The sequence below is a fragment of the Bos mutus genome, chromosome 4 (genome assembly GCF_027580195.1).
Source record: "Bos mutus isolate GX-2022 chromosome 4, NWIPB_WYAK_1.1, whole genome shotgun sequence".
NCBI classification, from domain to species: Eukaryota; Metazoa; Chordata; class Mammalia; order Artiodactyla; family Bovidae; genus Bos; species Bos mutus.
Window position 1 is genome coordinate 35138726 of NC_091620.1, and position 9417 is coordinate 35148142.

A 9417-nucleotide genomic window follows, 5' to 3' on the forward strand; every position below is an offset into this window, starting at 1 on the left:
TTCTGTTGTTTTTGAGATTGCATCCAAGTACTGCATTTCAGACTCTATTGTTGACCGTGATGGCTACTCCATTTCTTCTAAGGGATTCCTGCCCACTGTAGTAGATATAATGGTCATTTGAGTTAAATTCACCCATTCCAGTCCATTTTAGTTTGCTGATTCCTAGAATGTCAATGTTCACTCTTGCCATCTCCTGTTTGACCACTTCCAATTTGCCTTGATTCATGGACCTAACATTCCAGTTTCCTATGCAATATTGCTCTTTACAGCATTGGATTCTGCTTCTATCACCAGTCATATCTACAACTGGGTATTGTTTTTGCTTTGGCTCCATCCCTTCATTCTTCCTGGAGTTATTTCTCCACTGATCTCCAGTAGCATATTGGGCACTTACCAACCTGGGAAGTTCCTCTTTCAGTATCCTATCACTTTGCCTTTTCATACTGTTCAAACCTAGTAAGACTTTAGGTGTTGCGATAGGGCATCAGAGGGCAGACACACTGAAACCATAATCACAGAAAACTAGCCAATCTGATCACATAGACCACAGACTTGTCTAACTCAATGAAAGTAAGCCATGCTGTGTGGGGCCACCCAAGATGGACGGGTCATGGTGGAGAGGTCTGACTGAATGTGGTCCACTGGAGAAGGGAATGGCAAACCACTTCAGTATTCTTGCCTAGAGAACCCCATGAACAGTATGAACAGTATGAATGTGCCTAGAAGGTAAAATTTAATTGTTCAAAACTAGAATCCGATGGTCAATCATTATCTAAAGTTGATAGGCTGGGATACTGTGTTGGATAAACACATTAATATAAAAAGGTTTTATATGTCATTCACAAGTAGTGCTGCATGAATTAAGATGTCTTTCTCAAAAAAGTCTAAATTGTCTTCAAGGCTTCCTGCTACAGGTAAATGTTCTATTAGATCATTGCTTATAACAAGGACAATCAATGCTTTGCCAGCATTCATACATAAGCCAATGTTTGGAATATGTGTTTACTCTTGTATAACCCTGGAAGATGTTAGTGACCTCTTTCATTCTCTCAACCTGTAGAATGTCTCTCTATGACCAGATTTCTGGGTACCTTTCCTACACTGAAGCTGAAGATATAGCCCTGTTCTTGTTCTTTATCAACTTTATTTTAGGCAGAAATTCTAAATGACTCAAGTATCTGTCAGTCCCTTCTTTTTCACTCCAGAAGCATACACTTCCTTGTCTACTAACAGCCAACATCCTTCCCATTCTTTCTGTGTTTTCAGTGCTAGCTTAGCATTGAACCAGATTCAACAAATAATTTCTCAAACATGATCTCATTATTTTGGCGTCTTCTCAGGGACTAATATTTATGTTCTGTCATTGCTTCAGCTACCACTCTACTTGAGGATCTTTGGATTTTTTCTTTCTTTCTTTCTTTTTTTTTTTTTTTTTTGCATTCTGTGTTGCTTTTATTTTATGGAAAATTATATCAAACCAACATTAAACTAAGCTGAATTCAAAGTCTGAATAAATGAGGCCTGTTGGTCTCATATACAAAAGCATATATATACAAAAACTCATATAGAAAAACTGCCCTTTGCACTTAAAATTTCAGGAAGGGAACTTCAAACAGCTTCATGTTTACATGTTTCAGCTCCAGAGCATAGGAAAGACGGTGACATCCACTGTCACATGTTTTTCAGTCACTTTAGCATCAGGTCTCTTCAAGAGGTTATTTTTTGGCAAAATATTTACTTCCACAAATTCTCCATTCCCTGGCTTTGGATTAAGTTTTACATTTTCAGCATCCTTCCCATTAATAGTTATTGTCACAATGTATATAGTACCATTGACAACCTTGGATCTATACCTACAGCTGGAGAATAGTCAGTATCAGCTTTAAGTGTCAGTTTCTTCCTTAAGCTCTCAAAGTGCAGGTGCTTCTTGACTTTCATTATCAGCTATGAGATCTGTGGGGAATTCTAGGCCTTAGCCTCCCACTGGAAGTCATAGATGCTTCACCATGATATATCCTTAATGAACAGTTCTTTGCAGCACTGGGATAATTGCCACATGATCAGCTGACTATCCTTCCCAGGTACATGTTTCAACTTTCCCAAGTTCTAATTTTAGCAGTAAGACCCATGGACAGTTTCTTCAAGCTTGACCCATTTTCCTTCCGAATTCACACCTTTGAAATAATAGACTGGCATGTTGGGACAATTTTGTTGGTGCTTAGTTTTTCATTACTAATCTAGTTAGTCTTTTCAGCCCTCAGGCAAGAGGCTCATGTCCAAGATGTGGGGTGAAGAGAAGGATACTCTTTTGGCAAAAGGTTGAAAAAAGAAAGGACCATTCTGAAGCAGCACTCTCAGGGTATGCCAGTGCAACACAGCCCTTCTGAACCATTTTAAACTTCTCCAGAATGATAAACAATAATTTGTATTAAGTCACCAAATTTGCAGTCATTGGTCAGAGCAGCAATGGAAAACTAATCCAGATGGGAAAGACATTCTAAGAAGAATCTGCAAAACGCATAGACTTGAGATATTACCTATTCAGATAATGAAGGGAGGTTTGGAGTGTTTTGGAGAAGGCAATGGCATCCCACTCCAGTACTCTTGCCTGGAAACTCCCATGGATGGAGAAGCCTGGTGGGCTGCAGTCCATGCGGTCCCTGAGGGTTGGACATGACTGAGCGACTTCACTTTCACTTTTCACTTTCATGCACTGGAGAAGGAAATGGCACCCCACTCCAGTGTTCTTGCCTGGAGAATCCCAGGGACGGGGGACCCTGGTGGGCTGCCATCTACGGGGTCACACAGAGTCGGACACGACTGAAGTGACTTAGCAGTAGCAGTTGGAGTGTTTTGATACACAGTCTGGTAGAAGAAGGGCTGAGGAAGAGATTCATATCAATTGAGACAGGCAATGTTATTGAATCCTGGAATGTGAAGTCAAATGGGCCTTAGGAACCATCACTACAAACAAAACTAGTGGACATGATGGAATTCCAGTTGAGCTATTTCAAATCCTGAAAGATGATGCTGTGAAAGTGCTGCACTCAATATGCCAGCAAATTTGGAAAACTCAGCAGTGGCCACAGAGCTGGAAAAGGTCAGTTTTCATTCCAATCCAAAAGAAAGACAATGCCAAAGAATGCTCAAACTACCGCACAATTGCACTCATTTCACATGCTAGTAAAGTGATGCTTAAAATTCTCTAAGCCAGGCTTCAGCAATATGTGAACCGTGAACATCCAGATGTTCAAGCTGGTTTTAGAAAAGGCAGAGGAACCAGAGATCAAATTGCCAACATCTGCTGGATCATCAAAAAAGCAAGAGAGTTCCAGAAAAACATCTGCTTCTGCTTTATTGACTATGCCAAAGCCTTTAACTGTGTGGATCACAATAAACTGTGGAAAATTCTGAAAGAGATGGGAATACCAGTCCACCTGACCTGCCTCTTGAGAAACCTATATGCAGGTCAGGAAGCAACAGTAAGAACTGGACATGGAACAACAGACTGGTTCCAAATAGGAAAGGAGTACGTCAAGGCTGTATATTGTCACCCTGCTTATTTAACCTATACGCAGAGTACATCATGAGAAATGCTGGGCTGGAGGAAGCACAAGCTGGAATCAAGATTGCTAGGAGAAATATCAATAACCTCAGATATGCAGATGATACCACCCTTATGAAAGTGAAGAAGAACTAAAGAGCCTCTTGATGAAAGTGAAAGAGGAGAGTGAAAAAGTTGGCTTAAAGCTCAACATTCAGAAAACTAAGATCAAGGCATTCAATCCCATCACTTCATGGCAAATAGATGGAGAAACCGCGTCAGACTTTATTTTTCTGTGCTCCAAACTCACTGCAGATGGTGATTGCAGCCATGAAATTAAAAGATGCTTACTCCTCAGAAGGAAAGTTGAACCAACTTAGACAGCATATTAAAAAGCAGAGACATTACTTTATCCACAAAGGTCCATCTAGTCAAGGCTATGGTTTTTCCAGTGGTCATGTATGGATGTGAGAGTTGGACTATAAAGAAAGCTGAGTGCCGAAGAATTGATGCTTTTGAACTGTGGTGTTGGAGAAGACTCTTGTGAGTCCCTTGGACTTCAAGGAGAGCCAACCAGTCGATCCTAAAGGAGATCAGTCCTGGGTGTTCATTGGGAGGACTGATGCTGAAGCTGAAACTTCAATAGTTTGGCTACCTGATGCTAAGAGCTGACTCATTTGAAAACACCCTGATGCTGGGAAAGATTGAGGGCAGGAGGAGAAGGGGATGACAGAGGATGAAACGGTTGAATGGCATCACTGACTCAGTGGACATGGTTTGGGTGGACTCCGAGAGTTGGTGATGGACAGGCAGGCCTGGTGTGCTGCCATTCATGGGGCTGCAAAGAATCGGACACAACTGAGTGACTGAATTGAACTGAATGTTATTGAAAGCCAGACAAAGGTCTTCTGTATTATAAAATAATTCTAGTATTAATGAGCTGGAAACACTAGAGGTATAAGTTCAAGAGGATCTTTACATTGCATATTATTTTACTATATTCTAGCCATAGCCTTCCACAAATTCTTAAATTAGATAAGTGGAAGACTATAGGTTTCATTAAGTCTAACAGTGTTCTCTAACATGCTTTTTTCTTTGCTCATAATGATTTCTCATGTTCTCTTCTTTCATACAATAATGAGCATGAGAAATCATTATCATAAAAGTAGCAGTGTACTTTAATTTCTCCTAGGGAGCCTTACCATATGGCACCTGTCTCTGTTATTAAACTTGATCTGTTAAAAATCAGTCTTGTAAGGGCTTGTGTCATACTCATTAAAGTGTCATATTCTGTAAAGTATCTGATCCCAAAGTGACATACATCCCTTTGATAAGACAAGAAACATTTTTATGTTTTAAAACTAAGAGGTAAAATCTCAACAAATGTACAAGGAATATAATTAAATGCATTTTAAAATATTAATAGTATTAAAGATCATTTTTATGAATAATCTTTGTTTTAATAATTCATTTGTCTATAAAAATGCAACTGAGTTTAAATGAATGAAATTAGGCATCTAATTTGCTTACCTATAATTATAAAATTTTAAAAATAATTGTATCAAAGAAAATGAAAGTAAAGAGTATGGATGCTCATCAATATTTTAATAAATGAAATTAACAATTTTGAGATATTATTTTACTAAAAGTTCTAAATTAAAAAAAAAAACACCTCTAATTTAGGAAATACTGCAACGAAATTTGTATACATATTCCTTACAAGAAGGATTTACTAACTATGCAGCATTTCAGCAAAACAAGATGCAATTACGCAGCAAAATTCATAAGACATCCCTCAATGATGTCATTCTACAGTATATAGTAAATAAAATTTAAAATTTACAAACTTTAAAGTGCTAAAAAACCATCGTGATTATATTGGTCATGAAGATCTTTTTTGCACAGTTCTTCTGTGTATTCTTGCCACCTCTTCGTAATATCTTCTGCTTCTGTTAGGTCCATACCATTTCTGTCCTTTATCGAGCCCATCTTTGCATGAACTGTTCCCTTGATATCTCTAATTTTCTTGAAGAGGTCTCTAGTCTTTCCCATTCTGTTGTTTTCCTCTATTTCTTTGCATTGACTGCTGAGGAAGGCTTTCTTATCTTTCTTATCTTGGAACTCTGCATTCAGATGCTTATATCTTTCCTTTTCTCCTTTGCTTTTTGCTTCTCTTCTTTTCACAGCTATTTGTAAGGCCTCCCCAGACAGCCATTTTGTTTTTTTGCATTTCTTTTGCATGGGGATGGTCTTGATCCCTGTCTTCTGTACAATGTCACGTACCTTAGTCCATAGTTCATCAGGCCATCTGTCAGATCTAGGCCCTTAAATCTATTTCTCACTTCCACTGTATAATCATAAGGGATTTGATTTAGGTCATACCTGAATGGTCTAGTGGTTTTCCCTACTTTCTTCAATTTAAGTCTGAATTTGGCAATAAGGAGTTCATGATCTGAGCCAAGGTCAGTTCCCAGTCTTATTTTTGCTGACTGTATAGAGCTTCTCCATCTTTGGCTGCAAAGAATATAATCAATCTGATTTTCATGTTGACCATCTGGAGATGGTCCATGTACACAGTCTTCTCTTGTGTTTACTCCTTGGAAGGAAAGTTATGACCAACCTAGATACCATATTCAAAAGCAGAGACATTTACTTTGCCAACAAAGGTCCGTCTAGTCAAGGCTATGGTTTTTCCTGTGGTCATGTATGGATGTGAAAGTTGGACTGTGAAGAAAGCTGAGTGCCGAAGAATTGATGCTTTTGACCTGTGGTGTTGGAGAAGACTCTTGAGAGTCCCTTGGACTGCAAGGAGATGCAACCAGTCCATTCTGAAGGAGATCAGTCCTGGGTGTTCTTTGGAAGGAATGATGCTAAAGCTGAAACTCCAGTACTTTGGCCACCTCATGAGAACAGTTGACTCATTTGAAAAGTCTCTGATGCTGGGAGGGATTGGGTGCAGGAGGAGAAGGGGACGACAGAGGATGAGATGGCTGGATGGCATCACCGACTCGATGGACGTGAGTCTGAGTGGACTCTGGGAGTTGGTGATGGACAGGGAGGCCCTGGCGTGCTGCAATTCATGGGGTTGCAAAGAGTCGGACAAGTCTGAGTGACTGAACTGAACTGAAATGAAAGTGCTAAATCATCATATACTATCACTTTATGCTGGGATAACTGTAATTGAATTGAATCTATAGATCACATTCCAAAGAACTGACATTTTGACATTAAGTTTTCATGTATATGAATATGGACCATATCTCTATTTTGTTCTTTGATTTCCTTCATCAGAATTTCTTGATTTTCCCATTATAAATCATACATGTTTTGTCAGATTTATTCCCATGGATATCGTTTTATGTGTGCTTGTGCTTAGTGGCTCAGTCGTGTCTGACTCTTTGTGATCCTGTGGATTGTAGCCCGCCAGGCTCCTCTGTCCAGTGGGTTTTTCAGGCAAGAATAATGGAGTGGGTTGCCATTTTCCTCATTCTGAGGATCTTCCTGACCCAGGGTTTGAACCATAAATTCTGTGTCTCCAGCATTGCAGGTGGATTCTTTACCTGCTGAGCCATCAGGGAAGCCCATTTTTTGTGTGTACTATGGTAAACAGTTTTAATTTCAAATTCCAGTTTTTCATTTACAGTTCTGTATGTTAATCTGGTATACCGAAACCTTACTATAATTCAGAAGGTCTTTTCTTTTTTGGTTAGGTTTTTTTTTTTTTTTTTTTTCAGAATTTCTGCAAAGAAAACCATATCACCTACAAAGACAGTTTTAAGTTTTCCTTTATAATTTTAATACAGTTTAATTCCTTTTGTTATTGCATTGCCTAGAACTTCCATATGTGGAAAAGTAGTGGTAAGGTGGACATATTTGCCTTGTACCTGGTCTTTGTGGGAAAGTTTCAAGTTTCTCACCCTTAAGAATTATATTAGCTGTAAGAGTTTTTGTAGATATTTTATCAAATTGATGAAACTCTCCCTGTACACTGATTTAAAAAGGTTTTTGGTATTAATGCATTCAAATTAGAAAGGAAAACTTAAAGTTGTCTTTGCAGATGACATGGTTTTCTTTGCAGAAATAAATGTACAAAAGTTATTACATTTTAGTGACTACATGTGTGCCCTTTTTCCTTTATTATTTTTATTATTTATGGTTTATTTTTCCCTTAAGTTATATGGTAATTTGTCTTTTTTGTGAATTTTCCCAAAAATATAATTTTCAGTATTTATATATTAGCTATTTCCCAGTCTCTACTTCATTGAATTTTGTCTTTATCTTCATTCTTAACTCTTTTCTCATTTCATTCCACTTGTTTTTCTTTGTCCATCTTTTTTTTTTTCGTGCTGAAATTTCATTCATTTATATTTTTAATTTTTTTGACAAAAATTTTTAAGGCTATAAAATTTTGTCTGGTCACTTCCTTAAAATGTCTTTATATTCTGATATAGAAACCTCTATTATTTTTAACTTTAAAAAATTCATCAACTTGGTATCACATTTAACTTTTTATCCAAGAGTTTAAAAAGAAATAGAAAAGTTATAGAAATAACAGAGATATACCTGGTGTTCAACCTGGTTTTAGAAAAGGCAGAGGAACCAGAGATCAAATTGCCAACATCTGCTGGATCATCGAAAAAGCAAGAGAGTTCCAGAAAAGCATCTATTTCTGCTTTATTGACTATGCCAAAGCCTTTGACTGTGTGGATCACAATAAACTGTGGAAAATTCTGAAAGAGATGGGAATACCAGACCACCTGACTGGCCTCTTGAAAAACCTATATGCAGGTCAGGAAGCAACAGTTAGAACTGGACATGGAACAACAGACTGGTTCCAAATAGGAAAAGGAGTATGTAAAGGCTGTATATTGTCACCCTGCTTATTTAACTTCTATGCAGAGTACATCATGAGAAATGCTGGGCTGGAAGAAGTACAAGCTGGAACCAAGATTGCCAGGAGAAGTATCAATAACCTCAGATATGCAGATGACATCACTCTTATGGCAGAAAGTGAAGAGGAACTAAAAAGCCTCTTGATGAAAGTGAAAGAGGAGAGTTAAAAAGTTAGCTTAAAGCTCAACATTTAGAAAATGAAGATCATATCATCTGGTCCCATCACTTCATGGGAAATAGATGGGGAAACAGTGGAAACAGTGTCAGACTTTATTTTTTGGGCTCCAAATTCACTGCAGATGGTGATTGCAGCCATGAAATTAAAAGATGCTTGCTCCTTGGAAGGAAAGTTATGACCAACCTAGACAGTGTATTCAAAAGCAGAGACATTACTTTGCCAACAAAGATCTGTCTAGTCAAAGCTATGGTTTTTCCAGTAGTCATGTATTGATGTGAGAGTTGGACTGTGAAGAAAGCTGAGCACCGAAGAATTGATGCTTTTGAACTGTGGTGCTGGAGAAGACTCTTGAGAGTCCCTTGGACTGCAAGGAGATTCAACCAGTCCATTCTGAAGGAGATAAGTCCTGGATGTTCTTTGGAAGGAATGATGCTAAAGCTGAAACTCCAGTACTTTGGCTACCTCATGCAAAGAGTTGACTCACTGGAAAAGACTGTGATGCTGGGAGGGATTGGGGGCAGGAGGAGGAGGGGACGACAGAGGATGAGATGGCTGGATGGTATCATCAACTCGATGGACGTGAGTTTGAGTGAACTCCAGGAGTTGGTGATGGACAGGGAGGCCTAGCGTGCTGCGGTTCTTGGGGTTGCAAAGAATCGGACAAGACTGAGTGACTGAACTGAACTGAACTGATATTTTACATACAATTATGATATATTATAAATACAAAATAACCCACTTGTTAAAATCTCTAGATTAACCATAAATAGCTACAATATGTGTATAGTATAACAGCTGTAAA

General features: G+C 38.4%; 1 pseudogene; it reads right to left on the reverse strand.

The window, feature by feature from the left end:
- Window positions 1-1586: 1586 nt before the first annotated feature.
- Window positions 1587-2196, reverse strand: LOC102286233 (ADP-sugar pyrophosphatase pseudogene; annotated as a pseudogene).
- Between the last annotated feature and the right edge of the window lie 7221 nt (window positions 2197-9417).